This window comes from Montipora capricornis, chromosome 2, assembly GCF_036669925.1.
Source record: "Montipora capricornis isolate CH-2021 chromosome 2, ASM3666992v2, whole genome shotgun sequence".
NCBI classification, from domain to species: Eukaryota; Metazoa; Cnidaria; class Anthozoa; order Scleractinia; family Acroporidae; genus Montipora; species Montipora capricornis.
In genome coordinates this window covers 3107164-3127163 of record NC_090884.1, presented here as the reverse complement: position 1 = coordinate 3127163, position 20000 = coordinate 3107164, and the positions used below count along the sequence as shown (strand labels likewise).

Here is a 20000-nt window from a genome sequence, read left to right as displayed (position 1 = left end):
CCCTAAGCGAAGCTTTCCGTACGAGCTGTTAGTCACCACTAGCGACAGGCCCACAGTCATTACTGTATGCGGCGTTCGTTTCGCGGATAGGATTTCAACCGCAGCGTATATAGTAGCATAATCGTTTGTATGTAGTTTGATCACGCACGGTGATTCAAATCAACAAGATCAATTCGCGCTGCAATTGTACGGTGAATTTAACTGGAAAAACGATCAAATATGACTCCTTTGCTCCCAGTGCGCTGGTATCATTTCTTTAGGATTGGGTTCACCACTAAGGAATGCGTAGCTGACTGGTGATTGTATTTTTTTTTCGGTAGAATACCAGTTGTATTAGAGAGCCGCAGGTCATCTCAGGGGGGGAGGGGGTGTCCCCCTGCTCCCTCCCCCTAGATCCGCCCCTGCGGCATTATTTCTGAAAACGCTGTCACTATTTGATAGAGCATTCCCATCAACGACAGCAAAGCAACAACAATATTTATTTATTTATTTACTCTTTGCACTTAATCCACAAAATTGTAAATGGTTTGAACCCAGGAGTCATATCATTAAGTAAAGTACGATCGTCCGGGTGAATGTAGTCCTGAGAAGGACTGTTTGAGATGACATTGACTGACGTTTCGACAACCTGAGCGGAAGTTGACTCTGAAGATGACTTCCGCTCAGGTTGTCGAAACGCCAGTCAATGTCATCTCAAACAGTCCTTCTCAGGACTACACTCACCCGGACGATCGTACTTTACTTAATGACTTAATACACATTTGCAAATACTGTAAAATAAAAGATATAACAGCACATAGAGAAAGAGATATGTGTATAAAGTCGAGTCAGAGAGACAAACTAACGGTTTTCAAGTTACCGATTTATAACTGAACCGTTCGGTTCTAATGATACCACTCCTTTTAGAACCAATTTTTCTCGTAATGAGTATCACGCCGTTCTACTGGACACACAAAATAGGGACCGCAAGCAATGATCAAGAGAAGGTCTCATGATTTCTGGTTATTGAGAAGGGTTGAGCCTAAAGTCACTTTATAAAAAGTACATAACAATCAAAGGGTCTTGATAGGAGCAGACCCGTATAGAATTTGTGAAAAGGACGAAACCTTTGAGTTTATACCAGACATAACTAATCGATGACATCAATGAAATCCATGATTAATCAATAGGTAATCGATAGGTAATCAGTTGATTAGTCATTGATTATAGCCGATGATCAATGAGTAATCGATGACTAATCGATAGGCCACAAAATTTTCGGTCATTGATTAGTCATCGTTTTCATCCATTACTCATCGATATTATCTCGTGGCTGTAAAACGGTATTTGGCGAAGAAAAACAAACTTAAAACAACTTAAATGTAAACAGATGTTTCCAGGTTTATTCTTTTCAGCTAGTAGTACATAGAAATTAAGCTTCTGCGGGCCCGGTTGTTCAAAAGCCGATTACCGCTAATCCCAGATTAAAGATTATTCAAGGAGTTTATTTCTCTGCTCCCAAATGCTGTTCAACGCTCCTATTCGGCAAATCTTTACATTAGAAGAAGTCAATTTTGAAAAACAAAAATAAACAAAAGAAACTTACGCCAAAAAGTTGAAAACATGAAACAAAAGTTTACGCTAATTCTGGATTAACTTAATCGGCTTTCGAACAACCGGGCCTAGAAGGTTCTCCATTATATAACTCTTTGTCGTTTGTTGTTGAACCACACGTTGACGGTTGCCCCGTCAAGGTTGTTCAGTTTTGCAAATTCTTCAATAACTCCGTGCGATGGATACTCGCAGTGGTGAGAGCACTTGCCTCCCACCAATGTGGCCCGGGTTCGATTCCCGGACTCGGCGTCATATGTGGGTTGAGTTTGTTGGTTCTCTACTCTGCACCGAGAGGTTTTCTCCGGGTACTCCGGTTTCCCCTCTCCTCAAAAACCAACATTTGACTTGATTTACTTTCATTGTTCATTTCAGTTTACAGTGTCCCTAATTAGCGCTCCAGCGCTAGAACGACTAGACACTTAAATAAAGTTCCTTTCCTTTCCTTTCCGCCGTTTGGTGAATCTGTTAGGAAATAGAAGAATGAAAATACATAGTGATCGCACTGAACAGCATGCACAAATCATTTTCTACCTTTCTTCCCAAGAGCCAAACTCTTCAAAAGTCCATAGAATTGCAAGTTCCGCACAATAGCACAAATAATGTCCACATTCTCAGCGACGATTCTCCCAAAATGGTATTTGGAAAGAGAAACTTAAAAGAGACGGATGCTAATGCTGGCTCAAAACACCTTCAAAGAAATCCTCATTCGTGTGTGCGCCACGAGGGACAAACCTACCATGCATATTTCCGAATTTCTAGCCTGGCAGCAAGGGAGGCTTTATATTCCTCCAACCGGACGCCAAAATCGTTTTTTGTTGCTCACGATAAACGGTACGAGGTGTTTCTCTCAAGTGGGGAGAACACTGATTCCGCAAACCTAAGGCACAAAGAAATAGTCTGCCTGTGGAACAAGCATGACTTTCTTGTTGGGCAAATTAAAAGAATGACAACCATTCCTACAAGAGGAAAAAATGCCCATCCATTATTTGATTGGAAAATATCGAAAACGGACCATATTAGACTAGTGGTTAATTCTTTTGTTTGCAGCCTGAACTGTGAAAATTCTACCAAGATTTCAAACAAGATTTTCCGTTCACGAAAATACACCGTCCTGGACTCTTTTCAGTTCGTCCAAAGAATTCCAGCAACTCCATCTTCTGAAGGCATTCTTTTACTCGATGACAAAATTCTTTCAGAAATCAAGGGCATCCGGCAGAGACTGGAGATGCAACAAAAGAAATTGAAGGAAGCCCGAGAGAAAGAAAAGAATGAAAAAATAGAACGTATGAAACAGGGACCTGCTGAAAATATGACAATAGCGGTTCTAAAACAACTTTTAAAAGATAAAGGAATCGCGTTTAGCTCAAAGGCCAAAAAATCGGAACTTGTTCAAATATTCAACACTCAAGCTGGTTATGTAACTGCTTATGACGGATGTTTGCTTAAGCCGAAGCAGTTTTACTTTGCTGACAAACACCCACCAAAAAAAATCGATAACCACGCCCGGGGGGGTACTCGATGTATCCCTGTTTGGGGAGGTGCGGCGCGGCCCCTCATACCCTGAACCTGTTTAAGACAAATATCGCTGATTTTTCTACCCATTTTAAGACAGAATTCCGATTTTTGATACCCTGTTTAAGACATTTAACCCAGTTTAAGACAAAAATTGATAAATCGATACCCTGATTAAGACAAAAAATGATAAATTCGATACCCTGCTCAAGACAAAAATCCCGAAAAACATACCCTGGCAAGCCCTTATAAGGGAGTACCCCCCCCCCCCCCCGGGTAACCACGTAGTCGATTCTTGTCAGCGAATTTGTTAGTTTCATTTTCAGACTGGTTGGTTACTGTTCAGTTGTTTTGTTATTACATAAAGAGTTGGATTAAGTGAAATATGGCACAATTAATTGAGATTCATCTGTACTTGTGATTAGCACTTTGCGCCTCGACATTGTCAACAGGAATTTCACTGAGATACAAGGAAAACTTTCATCTAACACAGCTAAAAGAATCACAAACGAAAAAAAATGGTACAAGAAGGCAAGAAGTGTCTTTTGTGCGCATTATAATAGTCGATGAGTAATTGATGGGTCATCGATGAGTAATCGATGGGTCATCGATGAGTAATCGATAGGCCACAAAATTTATGGGGTTCGATTACTCATCGATTACTCATTGATCATCGCCAACAATCAATGACTAATCAACTGATTATTCATCGATTACTCATTGATTACTAATTGATGTCATTGATCATCGATTAGTTATGTCTGGGTTTATATTATATGTTTCGACAGAAACTTCTGCCAACCTCAATTACAAAGCCATGGAAGCTGAATTTATAATAAATAAAGAACGCTGATGTCAATCTAAAAACTATATTTTTAATTACTACACTTTCATGCTATACTTCATTCCGTTGTTACTATTTTCACATTAGCATTCTCTATTTATTATAAATTCAGCTTCCATTGCTTTGTATTCTGACTAACTGAGGATGGCAGAAGTTCCTGTCAAGACATAATAATCAACTTTAGCGCCGAACGAAGAGACAAAAGCCCGTCATGGCATGCTGCCTAAACTCTAGAACGCCTTCAAATTAACACACCTCGAGGATGTTATACTCCTCCAGAAGAATGTGAGGGATTATCATGCATTCCCATTCTCGTCACCAGAGCCTTGGATCGGCACAAGGCTCTGGGAAACTTTATCTAGGAGAACATGCGCCGTAGGGTTTTTATAGCCATAAACTGGCTATTGGAACCTTACGGCGCCTGCTCACTCCTCTCGCTAACATGAATGCACCAATTAGAGACGCTTTTGATTGTTCTTCACGAAAACCAATGAGCAGACAGTTTGTTTAAGGGTTCCCCAGAGCTCTTCTCTTCCTCAGTCAAGATAAGAGCTCTGGGGTCGAGATTGGTTGATTCCCTGCTTTTGCATTGCCCAACCCTACTGCGCATAATTTCTTGTGTCATTGGCGTGCACATAAGCGCGCGCACATTGCTAAAGTGGCGGATTTTCACTGACACCAAGCTTAATCTGTCAAGGAATGGCTATTTTCTCCTGAACGAGCGCGGTGGCCCCTCTTTTTAATGGTGTTATGTACGCGTAATAGGCACACGGAAAACATACTTTAAGGAGAAAAAAAGTTGGATAGTAGAACTGAGTTGTAGTATTTGTATATAAATGACGTGGAAACTGCATTTGGAGCGGTCCAATTTGCTTACTTTTTGCAAGATCGAGCAATTTCAAATCACTTTGCTGAAAGATTTTCGCCAGGACAAACAAGTAGGCTCAGGCTTTCAGTAATATTCAGTAGCGTTTGGTATATAACTACAATTTTCCCGGTTAATCAAGTTTCGAACGCTTCTCGCGTAATTTGGTAAAAAAGAGCATGCATCGCGAAAACAAGCACGCTGACGCCATCTTTTTACTGCATTTTTTTAAATGTCCTGTGCACAAATATCAATTGTGCCAAGTTTGACAGAAATATGGAAAGTACGTCATTTTCAAGGGAATTACCTTAAGTTGTTGCATTTAATTTTCTTTGCAAACTGACTGGTCTGGCCGACAAGTTCTGACAAAAGGAAAGCACCCGAAACCACACGTAACAGACGTAGATGTATTAATTTGTCATTAATTAGCGTCTTTTATTCGAACTTAAGGAACTAGGCAAATCGTGAGTGGGTTGATTGTGCTTGCGCCATCCCTTAGGTGAAAATGAAAATTCGTGTTGAAGTTTTCAAAATGAAATCGCCTCCATGAAAATTTTCTTCGAGGTAGTGCTGCCCGGTTGTTAAGGCGTTTGCCACGGAGACCTTAGACAGCAATGACCAGAACTAGGTTGCTGACCAGCGGTTTCGCTTGGGGTGCCCTAGGTACTTCATTTATCCCCTTTTATAGTGTATTTAAATTATGATGTATTTCCACGCGTATATTATAGTGTCTTTAAATAATTAGCCCTATATATACCCATGTATACCCTTATATACCCCTATATACCCATGTATACTCTTATATACCCCTATATACCAATGTATACCCTTATATACCCCTGTATACTCATGTATACCGCTTTATATACCCATGTATATAGGGGTATGTACCCATGTATACCCTTATATTTAACAATTATTCCATGAGCGCGACGTGGATATGAGACGATAGATAGCCAACGAGGCGCGTAGCGCCGAGTTGGCTATAATCATCTCATATCCAACAAGCGTGAGTGGAATAATTGTTTTATTAAAAACGCCCCAAAAATATAAAAAACTAGCCTTGCATACAGCGAGAGCTACTGAAATTTAAACTGACCAATCAGAATTCAGCGAGCGGGAAAAACTGTGCTATCCTTGTGCTATTCGACGTCACGCCAATTGTTTACATTCGGATTGGTTAGATCGGTGGACATTCGCTCAGCCTTCTCTTGTGACTCTCTTGACCGTCGTTTCTTTGAACTCAGCGGGACAGAAACGACGCATTGTTCTGACAATCAATTTGCCAATCCACTTTATCCAGTTTATGAATTGGTCTAGCATGTGATTAAAAACCAGGATCGCCTTTGAACTTTATTCTGTGGAGGAAGAAGACGTTGCTGAGTGAACATTTTTACGACGAAATCCCTTGGTTTGTTCAGCACTTTGATGTCCGATAACTGAGCCGCTCTAATGAGTGTTGGGTCAATCGCATTTGGCCGTCTGACCATATGAAGTTTTTTCAGCTCTTGTTTGTGTCCATCATGATCGAACTTCAGGTGAAGCGCTACGCTGCTTTATGCCAACTTCGATGGCTTGTGATGAGCTTGCCTGCTGCCCAAATTGTTGTTGTATTTGAGCAAGATTGGTCTTATCGGGTTGGAACTTAATAGTGAGGGGAACAATTTTTCGTTCATCTGCTGTGCCAAACAACAAACAATCCTGTTGGGTGTTCCACGTGCTTGGCGAGTCTTGCACGACCATCATCTATCAGATCTGGAGTGGAGTTTTCTTTCAGTGATTACAACTTGCGATCGTTCTGCAAACATCCACGTACCATGCAGCACTTTTTAGTGACTTCAGGATCCCCGGCTCGTTTTGCTGTTTCAAAGGGAGTCGTGCATTTTTGAGCAGTTTGTCTTCATTGCTTGTATTTTTTCGTTTGTTCCTGGTGGCGCAAAGTAACTTTGATGATTTGAAAGGACTTGAATCCTTAATTGCATTAGCGATTTTTTTAATTACGAAACCAGCAAGTGAATGGTACACAAAATTAGGAGAAACTGTTGGTTGAATAGACAATATTTGTAGACATAATTATCTACCCAGTTTAAGTACTAAGCTCAACAAGTTGTTTGGCTCCACAAGTTTCAGTTTCAGGCCACGTACCCAAATTCACCCAGGTACTGTTGCACCCTACCATAGTTCTTTGGAAATTGAATAGCTCCTTGAACACCTGGTTGCTTGAGAAGAAACTTGATGTGTTTGTTCTCTACATTGGTGAATGCAGCCACTAACTGTCCATTGTGGATAAACTCCAGACCAACTCTTTTTTCAATTTAATCTTTGTTCTTCGCAGGGCATTAACAATGGTGTCCCTTGTAAAATGTTAGTTTAAAGAGTTTGTTTAAGTTATTTCCAATTTCATAGGGCACTGTGGTTGCCAGATTCACTTTAAAACTTATCATGGAAATGTAAATCAATGCCAGTGAAAAGTCAGTCTCTTGAGTTGTTGATAGAAAATTAATTTAAAATATGCATATTGAAACATCAGTTGAGGAATATTTTTTTCCCTTTTGTGAACCTAACATACATTGCTGCCATTTATTTATTGCTTGGTCATTCAATGTCTTAATCACATCAAATAATTTATTTTTTAGGTATTGTGTATCTTTATCTAAAAACTTAACTGGTTGCTTTTTGGAGCCCTTTTGCAGCATATTTAGATAGGCAGGAAATGTTCCACATTTTATGGTAAATAGTTCTGCATAGTTTTAAGGAATATTGCGGCCTAAGCTAATTGAATATGAGAATAAAATGTGCTGTTTGACATTTTGTGAATTTAAAGACTATTAGTATTGTTTGCGCTTGTTTTAAAAGGCTTAAGGTTGGCAATCAAAAGTGTTCCTTCAACAATCTTATTCTGTAAAGATTACCTTGGAAGAATTGGATTAATCCAAGTTTTTTCTTCTAGCCTCTTTCCCCAGTGCCCTCTGAGAATGGAGTTGATTTGGTTTTGCCCGATGTTGAAAGATGAAACAATGCCTAAACCAGCCGCAAGGAATACTTCATGGTGCTTTTTTTACAAACATGGGCATGAGGGTGCTCATAAGCATCTGAGCATTGTTTTGCATGCTAAAGTGATAATTATTTTTAATAATTTGTTTATCTTAGAGAGTCTTCTTTTCCTGTTGGTCATTCAAAAATTGTTGGAATAGCTTGTTTGAGCTGTTGGATAGAGGCAGAGCATTTGATGAGGGCCTCCTGGAGAGAGGAGTCCTTGTTCCCTTTAGATATTTTCTTGTGTTTCCTTGTTCCCCAAATTACTTTGAAACTTGTTCCCAGCCTTTTGATCCCTAAAATTGAAATATTGGTTTTCTTCCCTTGTTCCCTAAAATATTTTATATTGTTCCTCTGTTCCCCAGTTCAAATAAGCCATGTTCTCTTCTTCCCTCAAACCCCTGGGAGTGCCTCGTTGATGTTGATTCTCGTATTGGCCTAATAGTAATTCACTGTAGAATTGCAAGACACAGCAAGTTCTTATTTGGGAGTGAGGGAAAAGTTTTGAATAAATGTTTGCTCAATACAAGAAACAAAATTTGACTGCACCTTCTAGACCTTACTCTTTTCAGACATGAATCAGCTTGTTTGCACCTTTCTGGCGACCTGCGGGAGGGCAAGCTCTAGAAATTCTTCTTTAATGAGCCTTCCGCTGAAAAACTTTCCAAGTCTGGCTTTCCGGTGTTAGGGGCCGAGGTTTTTGTGCAAAATTCATCAGCGGCTTCCTTGCAGCTTCTCAAAGGTGTTCCTTCGGGCAATGGTTAGTAAAAGTTTTGTAGTGCTTATACAAATTTTCGCTACTTGAAAAGGTATGTTTATACGAAACAAATATCAGCTTGACAATTTTGCTTTCCCGATACTCCATTTAAAATGCACGTGAGCGCTATTAATAGAGAGCCAGAAAACCATTTAAAACATTTTGTGGCAATTTTTTTGTCAACAAACTTGGGAATTCGAACGTAAGCTGTTGTGCTTTGGCTTTTATTTGTGCTTTTTCTAACTAATCTAAGACGAATTCAGGCTGGTATTTTCGAGTCAAGTGTAAGAAGACGGCAAAACCGTATTGATAATGTATTTATTTGAGTTAACTTCGCGAATAAAGACTTTAATCGCTTCTTTCGACGGCGGTAGATCGACACGCACAACCGAAATGCACTGTTTCCGGTGAAAGGGCAAATGATTGACAGGATAGCACAGTTTTGACTGCCGCGCGCACTGCGGGCGCGGGTTCCGTATGCAAGGAGACTACAAAAAAAAAGAAAAAAATAATCACGCATATGCTTGCCGTGTTTGTAGATCATGGTATAATGGCTCATAACCCATGATGGCTTAGCCAATCAAAACTCTCGAATTGCATTATCCTATGATCCAGTTTTTAATAAAGGCGAATATACGCATGTACACCCTTATATTCCACTATATACCCATGTATACCCCTAAATACCCCTTAAAGAGTATACATGGGTATATAGGGCTACTTATCAAATACGCTATAAATACCTTATATTTAAATACAGGTAATAATAAGGGATACATGAGGTACTTACCTCATTAAAACATATGCTGTATTCAGTATATGTGGGCTCATGTTAGAGCATCACGTGACAAATGTCAACCGTTTCCGTTCCGATAGGGAGCAAGCGAGCTTCCTCAAATCTGGTAGGTAATCATTTTATAACAGCCTTTGCAGGCCATTTTCTTCTACAGAAGCCACCAGGATGGCATCATTAAGCTAGAATGTGGGTAAAGGCAAGCCTTTGAAAGAAAACAGAGGCGAGAGATGGTTTCATGCAGTCTGGGAGAACTAAAATGCAAGTTTTTATCATAGAAAATTCGCGACAAAGTTGTGCTTTCATTTCACTGTAATTCTTGTGTGAAAAAAACGGTATAATAATGTAAATAAGAGAATAACGATATTTATATTTGCAGATTACCTGTCCTCTTACTACGAAAGTCAAGCTCGACATCTCTATGCAATAAGCGCATTCAAAATTTCCTCGAATTACTTGATAAAAGTATGTGTTTTTTAGTTAGTTTTTTTTTTCTGCTTTTTTTTTTTTTTTTTTTTTGTAAAAATGGTTTTTCTGCTTTTATGAAAAATACGTTTTCTCTCCCGTCCCCTTCTTATGCATGGTCTTTGCGGAAATTACATTCTTTTCCTCAATAAACCTGGAACAACCAGTTATGGTCTTAGTTCTCTTTTTTCTTACGTATCAGCTAAGTTGCGGAATGCGCTACCTAATTTTATCCGTACCTATGAGTTTACTGGTTTTAAACGAGAACCCAGGGCCGCATTTTGTACAGCGGCTTTTCTTTTTAATGAATATATCTTTAAATATTATGTATTTAGTAGGTACTTGTATATGCTATGTATTTTAGCTGTAAATGTAATGTCTCGAAGATATTAGCTCCTGTAGTTATTCGGAGTAAGATTATGACTGTATGTATGTTACCTTTAGTAGGGCGCATGCGCGCACTTTGTAATCTGCGACTCCAGTGCTTACCATATGAGAGATAAAATGACTTTTCTCTTGAATATATAAGCCATCTAATTCTTACGCTATATTGACAAGGGCGGTTTGGAGCTGTGAGTAGGCGTGGGATTTGTCACATATGGTTTAGGGGCCGACATATCTCTCCCTCAATGCCGTACCGGGAGGCAAGGTCGGTAGCAGAAAGCAGCGAAGGGCCAACTGCGTCCAAAAGCGATCGCACGGGCCGAATTCCCGGGATGACTCGTTTGGTACGACGCTCCAGCGCCGGTGTCTGGAGGTACTGCGTTTTTCTCTCTTGTTCAAACATTCCGTCAGCGCATGCGCAAATGTTCTGGCTCTTCGATACCTAGCCTACCCAAAAAAATGAACATGCTGGTATTTATTTATTAATTTTTTTTTGTACCAGCAATTGACATTTCCGTTGATTTTATAGGCATAAACGTAACGTAAGAACCGTGCGTGTCTGGTCTTGTCTCAGACAGAGGCGAGAGATGCTTTCATGCAGACTGGGAGGCCTAAAATGCTCTGTTGTAAACATGGCGGTTCACGAGTGAAGTTGTCTCTGGCCTTTCTGTGGACGAATTCCAGAACCTACTGACACAATCTGGGCAAGTTTTGAAAGCTAAAACCTTCAATCGATGCGTTATTTTGCTGGTAGGACTGGGTGGCCCGACACTTATGTAAAAAACTATGAAATGAGAATCGGGAGTCTTGCCTTGTCATGGAATGGCAGAATTACCCAGAATTCTTTTTGGGCATGAGCGAGGCAACTTAAGAAGCACGAGACTGGCCCTCATCGAATGGCTGAAGCGCGGCCAGAGGAAATGATTTCTAGCCAGATACTCAGGAGTAGGCCTGGTGTGTGCTGTTAACGTAGATTTTGGATTTCTGAACAAGTTTTTATCACAGAAAATTCGCGACAAAGTTGTGCTTTCATTTCACTGTAATTCTCGTGTCAAAGAAACGGTATAATAATGTAAATAAGAGAATAACGATATTTATATTTGCAGATTACCAGTCCTCTTACTACGAAAGAAAGCTCGACATCTCTATGCAATAAGCGCATTCAAAATTTCCTCGTATTACTTGATAAAAGTATGTGTTTCTTGTTTTGTTTTCTTTTTTGGAAAAATGGTTTTTCTGCTTTTATCAAAAATACGTTTTCTCTCCCGTCCTCCTTCTTATGCATGATCTTCGCGGAAATTACATTCTGTTCCTCACTAAACCTGGAACAACCAGTTATGGTCTTAGTTCTGTAAACTGCTCGGCTACATTTGAAAGTAAACAACCAATTGATTTGCCTCCGTTCATGGCTAGTTGGGATTCTTAACAGTTGTTGCTTTTCGTTGATTTCGTTTGATTGGAAAAACCCCTAGTGCTGGTTTCCATGCGAAGCAAATACTATGAAAATTGCTACATACCAACAACGACATGAATTGGCCAAATTAGACTTAATAAACCGGAAGTGTGCAACCAACTATTTCAAATTCAGTTTCCTTTCAGTCCAACCATCGCTAATAAAATGGCAGGCTGATGTTTAAGGATGGTGCCTACTAATGTTATTGCGCATACGTTATGCGCATCTCCAGATGCTCGGATTTCCTATTGGTGATGCTTACTAATTGAGGGATATTTTTGCGCGGTTTAAAACTATATGCAGAGAAAGTAGATCTTAGTAAGTACTCTTGGTATCCAAAAAGAAAATTGGGGGTAGCCAGGCATTCTTTAGAGATAATTGAGCTTCAATTTCAGAAAGAACGCCATACCTTTGTATATACAAATATTATTCATGAATTATCTTTGAAAAATGCTTGGTTACCCCCAATTTCCTTTTTGGATTTCAATAACACTTGGGAAGATCTACCTTTCCTGCATAATCATAAATCGGGGAAAAATACCTTTGAATTAGTAGGCACCGTCCTTAATTGAAGAGGAAAAACAACTCCCAAGCATTTTCTGTTTTTCCGAAAACGTTCGAGTGGAAAGAAGCCAAAGTGTTTCGTTATAAACGTAATAGAAAAGTGACTGCTCCATGATGAATCTGTTCCAATTTTGCGGGCGCAATGGATACCTTCCCTTTCTACCTTCCCAAGCTAAAGGGCTAACGCTTAATTTTCTTTCCACGATCTCTAAGCCTTCGCCTTTCGTTCACAAAACCTCAACGATGTAGCGCGTCTTTTTTACACGTCATTAGGTAAATACGAACGTATTAAATCTATTGTTATTAAGGTGGATTTTTAAGGTGTTGGCATTTTTTTGCGCAATCTTTACGTACGTGAATTTTTAATAAACCTTTCCGGTTGAGCAGTAGACCAAGGGCAAGTGTTGAAGCAACTCGTGTAAATGAAAACTGGCTGAGTTGTGCAGGGTTCAAAGGTGGTAAAGCAATAAAGGCGCTATGTATTATGCAACTTGATTAGCAGCGTTTTACGCAATACCACACAATACAACATTTTCACGTCGAGGATACCTGCGTACAGGTGAAATCGTTGCAAGACAAGTTGCACGAAAAGTAGAACTTACTGTATTTTCATGTAACGGTTTCTTCGACTTATCTCGCTTTCGAGCAAGTTTTGTAGCATGTAGTGTCAGAAGTTTCAAATTGTGATTTTCATTTCCCGTCACTGATCATTTGCAGATGACGAAACAATAAAAAAAAAAAATTTTGTAACGTACTCTGACATGACAGTTTTTGCTGGGATTTTTCTGTGGCTGAAATAAATGAAACACGAAGCATTTAACAGCGCGGCCTAATCTTTTTCATTAATAACAATTGAAGATGCAAAGCTTAGAAGACTTCTAACAACAAAATACAGACATAAATTCAAGGAGATTGTTCAATATTTGTGAAAAAAAGACCGTGCTATCCAGCGTGACAGAGACAGTTAAAATTGCATTTATTAAAGGGAAAATTTTCGTTAAACAAAGGGAGGGATACTTCGATATATTGCAGTACTTAACCAATTTGTAGACTGTTTTCATGTTATGCAAAAACAAAACTGGCTTGATATAATGGTTTAAGGGTCTTGTTTATTTGTCTTAATTTCTTACGGTTTTCTTGTGTATTTATGTATACCGATCTCTCTAGATTTTTGAGTTTTCATTTTCCACCTTGAAGTATTAAACTGCAAACAAGGCGTCTCACAGCAATTCGCCTGTGAAATTATTGGCCAACTTTTTTTGATTAATCCAATTCATCCGGTTACTCGCTGAATATTTTGTTTTTCCATTGAAAAAAATACTTTAAAACTAAACCCCGTTCAAATAATGGGTCTCCTTATTTGAGGGGGAAATATAATTCCCTTTGCCAATTATATTACCATGGTTCGACTACTGAAAGTTTAACACTGACAATATCCGCACAACTTTTTAAAATTAAACGAGATGAAATTCATTCTGTAATGACCAAAACAATATTCTGTTTATCGATTCTTCTTATTGCTATCATTTTCAATAAAGAAAACCTGACAGGACCTGGGAACATATTTGTCCACAATATAATGTTCGTTATCTCACGTTCACCTGGTCTCTAATTATAAATTCACTTCTACATCAGAATTCATAAAATATGCATGCGAATCTTATATAAATTATTTACGTTCGGTTCTTATATTCGTCATGTTATGTTCGTTTCGCTAAAATCCCTTGCTTGTATAGATGACTAGGACCTTTAAACACCTTGACAGGAATTCGGCTCTCCAAGCAACTGGTAAATTTGGTAAGATGAATCGCGAAATATTCAGTACATTAAGTGCACCGTGTTGTCACAGAGTAAAAAGGGTTTCCACATTCTTGCATGGACTTGGTGCACCAAGGATGTACAGCATTTAGGTTTAAAGCCCTGTAATGATATTTTTACCTAAGAGCCACCGATTTAAATTACCACAGTTAAAAATTTTATTCAATTGTGGGTTCTCTTTAAGATTTCGGATAATGGATTGAGCGCGAAATACGCCGCGTTAAACTAAGAAGGACTCCCGTTTTGTTTCTTGCATGATTTTTGAAGTGCTACTCCGTTTTCTCGAACTCAGAATGTTAATTTACATGTTATCACTTAACTATTTGACAAAGTTTTCGATTAGTATATTCAATACTTCTAAGGTTCTATTAAACAACAGATTAACTTTCCATGGGAAACTACGCAGGAATAATAAAGCCAGGAAGCCCAAATTTTCGTTTCATCGATTCGTTTGCATTTTATAATTCAACACGAAATAAAAAGGACGGTCTTCCGTTATAAATAATAGTTTATCGTCGCTTGACGTGGTTTTCCATTGTTTCTTTGGCACTGCTCCTGCAAACCATTCATGAAGTCTACAAAGGAAAAGTTTAATTCCAGTTTCACGCGATGACACCTGTTTGCCCCGTTTTTGGCCGCAAACATCGAGTTCTGTTTTATTTCCAACTGGATTTTAAATTGTTGCCATTGTGCTTTCGTTAAACTGTATATCTGAAGTCTTCGTTTTGGTAAGAATTTATCTTGAGGCAAGCGACACTGTAAGAGTCTTGTTTGTCTATGGCTTGTCCAACTCGGTTATTATCAGTCAGGGGTTAGATGAGTAGAAAACCATGGAAACGTTGATCTTATTATTATTTTTCCTCCCCTCGCAACTGAATCAGCTACGTCATGAAGAGCAAGCAGTTTCCACAACGCGACAGCGAGTGGTTAGTTTTCGTTTTCATAACAATATCATTCCAGAATGCTTCAAAAAGCCGTTTCAGTCTTCTAATGAAAAACAAAAAAAAATCGAAGACGTTTATTAATAAGTTGAGCTTTTTGAAACATATAACTTCAATGTACCAAAACTCGTTAAATAGCCAGTTTCATCTTGAACCTTTACAAGTTTTGTTCTTGTCTATGTGCCCACAACTAGCACCCTTGTAATATATTTTCACCTTGCTATAGATAAGCCAGCCTTCTGTAAAGATTGTTTCCAGGGCTCACGTATCAAGCTCGTTTTTCATTTTCAAGAATTTGACAATTTTCCGCTGAAGGGACACAGGACGATCATCTAATAAGTAATGTTGCCGAGTGCAGAGTCCGGCCAGCTAAACATAAAAATGCGACATAAATTTAATTCATGTAGACCTGGATGACTTGAAAGTTTGGAGATCCTTTCATAGCAGGTGAAAACGTTAGGTAAATAAAGGATCATTGTTGGTAAAAACTTGATGTAAATGATAAGGGATGCCACCAGGAACGAAAGGTCTCCTATAATGCCACTTTTCTGACATGGAACAAATTATGTATATCCAAAGATTTAAGGCAGAATGTGACGGCTTTAACAATGAACGTACTCACGTGTTCTTCGTGTGACAAGCGAAAATTTTCCAGTAAAATGTCGTAAAGCGATACTAGAATTTGTACTAACATTTCAATTTTAATCTCTGAGAGCTTTGCTGAACTTTTGAAACCGTCCCACCAGCTATCTCAATCAACTGGCTGACCAATTTGCATCGGCATGTCACATTAAATCTTAAAATGTTTGAAGGGGTTTAGTTTCTAAGGAAACCGTGTGTGATGGTGTGTCGGTGGGAAAGTGAGACAAAGAGAAATTCGAAAGCTGACGAAACGTTTCGAGCGTTCGCCCTTCGACAGAACGAATTCGCTCAACTCAAAATCCATTTCAGCGTCAAATTTATAATCACTCCGTAACTCGTGAAAAACAAACATCCTGTTTGCGGCACACGCGTTGTCAGCACTGAATTTATACGGTACATTAATGAAATCGACAGCTCGAAAATCAGCTGCAAACTCAGAACCGTAATGAATCTTTTCGTCGTTTTAAATGACGCAAAAATGCGCCATGAAACCCTCGGCAGCCGACTCTGCAGCTCGGCAGCCATCCACGGTGAGGAACTAGGCTCAATCTTGTTACGTCATCCGGAGAAAAAAAATTTCCAGATTCAGCGTCCACACGATTCCGGATTCATAGCGGATTGAAAAATATCCGCACTGGAGAGCGCATTGAAAAAGTTCCGGATTCGCCAGCGAAATCACCGGATACGTGTGGACGGAAGGTGTATCCGGAAAGAAAAAGTTGCCGATTAAAAAATATTAAGCCACCAAATCGGAAATACAACAGGCGTGCTATTTTTATTATTGTATTGACACCTACTCTCTCCTCATTTAATCTTACCCTTGAAAACATGTATCATTTTTAAGTCGCTTAACGAAGTCTTCAAACGAACCACTTTCAAGAATGTTATGAGAGACAATGGTTGTCTGAAAACACGGCCATTAAGTGCTATTCTAGACTCATCAGAATTTCAATCAATTAAAGCTTATGTATATGCAAAATGAACCAACTTCTTCAGTTTAAAAGCTTTCATGCGCGGTCTTTGTAAATCGGGGTGTATGTGACAAAAACATCAACAACAACAAAAAACAATCAACCGTGTTAAAAACAAGGAATTGTTTTGACTACCGTACCCTCGTCGTGCCATCACACTTACTGATAACTTATAAACCCTCCAATTTTCATGATTAGTGCAAATTAAAATGAAAATCCTTGTACGTATACGCTCTTAATCATTATTTAAATTGGTGAAGTGGTAAAAATATTTAACAATTATTCCATAAGCGCGCGTTGGATATGAGTTGGCTATAACCAGACTCATATCCAACAAGCGCGAATGAAATAATTGTTTTATTGAATTCCTTAAACTCCAAAAGTTTGGAAGTACGAAATACGAGAGAAAAAAGCGAGAAAATCCTGCTGTATTCAGAGAGAAATTTCGCTTTTCGACGAAAAAGCTTAGCAACGCTCAGCGCAATCATTTGCCATATAAGGTCAAACTAAGGTATATGAGCTGATAACCGAGATTAAGCAAAACAATCAGAGCACGAGAAATGCAATATCCGAGATTGAGAATTTAATAAATCCAGATATTCAAAAGAAAAAGTGCTTCCGAAGACCGCGAGGATTTACTACTAATTTTTTTTCGTTTCTCCTTCAATGGCCTAATTAACAACTATTGACCAAAGAGGAGGTGACTCATGGTGGATATTTAAACGTCCACCACTAGCCACCGACACTAGTAATGAGGATAATAATTGTTTTAAGTGTTTACTAAAACAATGAGATAATATAACAAAAAAAAGATGATTTTAACTCATTTATTCCTGCAACGATTACAATATTTTCGGGCGCAAATCCCGCGCGAGTTGCTCGAAGGTGAAATAGTTAACAATTACACCCGTAGCCCGCAACAATAGCCCATGAGGCGAAGCCGAATGAGCTATTGACCCGTTGCCCTTGAGGGCGAAGGGTCTAATTGTTTTAGAATCACCCAGCTAGTCGGACAGAAATGGCAATAATGAAGTTAGCAAATGCATGTTGAAAACATATTTATTTGGGAATAAAACGAAAAAAAAGGTCACGCTTTTCGCTACTCGAAGACTATTACTAATAGTCCTCTAGTATCATAGCCAGTCAAGATGCAGGATTTGCATTAGTCCACTAGTTGGGTGATACTAACAAAGGATATTCGTAGTTTGAGAGGCCAATCAACGCTATCCACTGTTTTAGTATGTACTAAATTTAAGCAATAGAGGACTTTTTCCTTGTTTACATAGCCTCATCTAAACACGAGGGGGAGTTGGGAGAATTCGAGTCGAGACTATGTGGACACGCAAAAAAGTCCTCATTGCTTTTATACAATATTTCTAAAAAATAATTCAACAAATGAAGGAAAATGCTGTTTTGTTTTTTTTTTACTTCTTGATTGAAACAGATTTTCTTGATACAAGCTCACATTTCCTTCCAGCCATTAAAAATGCGCGTCTGACAACACATAACCAATCAAAGACAGCTATTGACGAATGACAGTGCGCGCACTATCCAAATTATTTTATAATTAACTATTATTCACCGAAAGTGAAGGTGAAGGTGAAGTGATTATCGGTGAATATTCACCGAGACGAAGTCGAGGTGAATATTCACCGATAATCACTGAGCCTGAGGCGAATAATTGTTTTAGTATAAGTACACAGGTGATTATTTCAAAAAAGAGGAAAAAAAAACATTTCAACGCGAAATCATCTTCACTTACAGTGGCAAAACGACTACTGGCAGCCATTTTGTCCGTCGAGGAACAAAGGAGACTTTTGTCTGATTGGCTGTTGAAAATTGTAGTATCCAGTTTTCCAACCGCGCGCTGTAATATAAACAAAGATGGCTTTCGAAGCGGTGATTTCAACCTGTGCTTCTTCGATCGTTCTATATAGCTTCTGCCAGTTGAAGGTGGTCATTTATAGTTTACGTGACAGGGAAAGATTCTGCAAGGGGCATTTTAGTCGGTGGGAATTTTTCTTTCGTTACGCTTCTTGTAAGCAGCCCTTTTAGTCTGCTCGGGGAAGCAACGCCTCTGAAGTTGCTTCGAGTCACCTTTTATACTTTTTAGCTTTACTTCTCCATTTAAGTGAACAACAAATGCTCAAAGTGCGAAAAGACCCGAGCAAAGGCCAGATTCCTTTGTTGGGAAGGGAGTGGTATCTAACGTTGTTGCGAAATATATCCCTCGAGCTCGCAGGCTTCGATATATCCAACTTGAATGCAGCGCTGGAAGGAAGTATGTCACTTCATTCACTTTCTTTCATTGATCGTTTAGAGTTATGAGATGTCCTCAGTCCTTTGAAAGAACATCTTATCTCAACATATACGTCGACAGAAATTTAATATCAGCCGCTATTTTGTGTATGTGTCTGAGGCCAACCTGGTTCACTGCATTTATCTCATGTGCAAACACTCTCAAGATACACTACCTTAAAAATTTCAAGAACTTTCATTTAACGGAACCAAAACATTATTCTTAGATACATCAACTGATCATGAAGGCATGTTTGATAATATATGCTAAAATGAGTCAATAATGAAGTTTCAGTTTATTACTTTATTGGATAATTTTGTCCTTGATCTATGGTAACTCCATTAAGTCTAGCCATAGTAGTTATTCATTGTTTTCATCATTTATGCTACCAGCGAATTATTCAAAAGTGATGTTCATGTTCTTAAGAAATCTATACAATAGTGACGAATGATGTGGTCACTGCCATCAGACTTGTAGGTTGTACTGAAATGAAATTTTCTGAATGAGTTCTCTTTGGGGAGGTAAAAATTTCACTTGACCATTTGAAGATGTAAAATTACACCCACATTAAATGTACAATTAAAATTGGGATGTCTGGAAATACATAAAGTAGGTCTTGTCTTCTGTGCAATGTTTAAAATTAAAAGGACAATTAAAGGCAAAGGAGACTTTGTGGTAGAACCCTGATACAATATTAACTACTCATTAATTTCGATGTGGGCAGTTCATGCTCATTCATATTCATTGCTCACTTTTGTGGTAAGTTACTATCTCACTGCAGAGAATAAAGTAAATTTATCTAAATCAGGATTCCAACAGTGTTAAGTAATTAATATACATTGATTTATGATGATGGAACATCACACACCATTTTGTGTTCATTAAATTTATTTTTTACTTCATTCTTGGTGTATGGCAACTTATAGTAACTGCAAAAAACTTGCAGAAGAAATTGAAGAGAAGGTATACCTGAATATTATGGCTGTTTTGTGTGTCAAAAAATTTAATTGACCTGGTTTTTGTTTATTTTTGCTGCCATTCCTTGCACACAGTCACATGTCTC

General features: G+C 38.6%; 1 protein-coding gene across 2 annotated transcripts in view; it reads left to right on the top strand.

The window, feature by feature from the left end:
* The first annotated feature begins 13926 nt into the window (after positions 1-13926).
* The window catches only part of LOC138038455 (sodium/potassium/calcium exchanger 2-like), a 33658-nt gene continuing 27584 nt past the window's right edge, over positions 13927-20000 (top strand). The window contains exon 1 of one of the 2 annotated variants that reach the window (XM_068884321.1): positions 13927-14063. The gene's annotated coding sequence lies outside the window, so the exon portion shown is untranslated. The remainder of the gene's footprint in view (positions 14064-20000) is intronic. The other variant, XM_068884323.1, reaches the window with a different exon arrangement.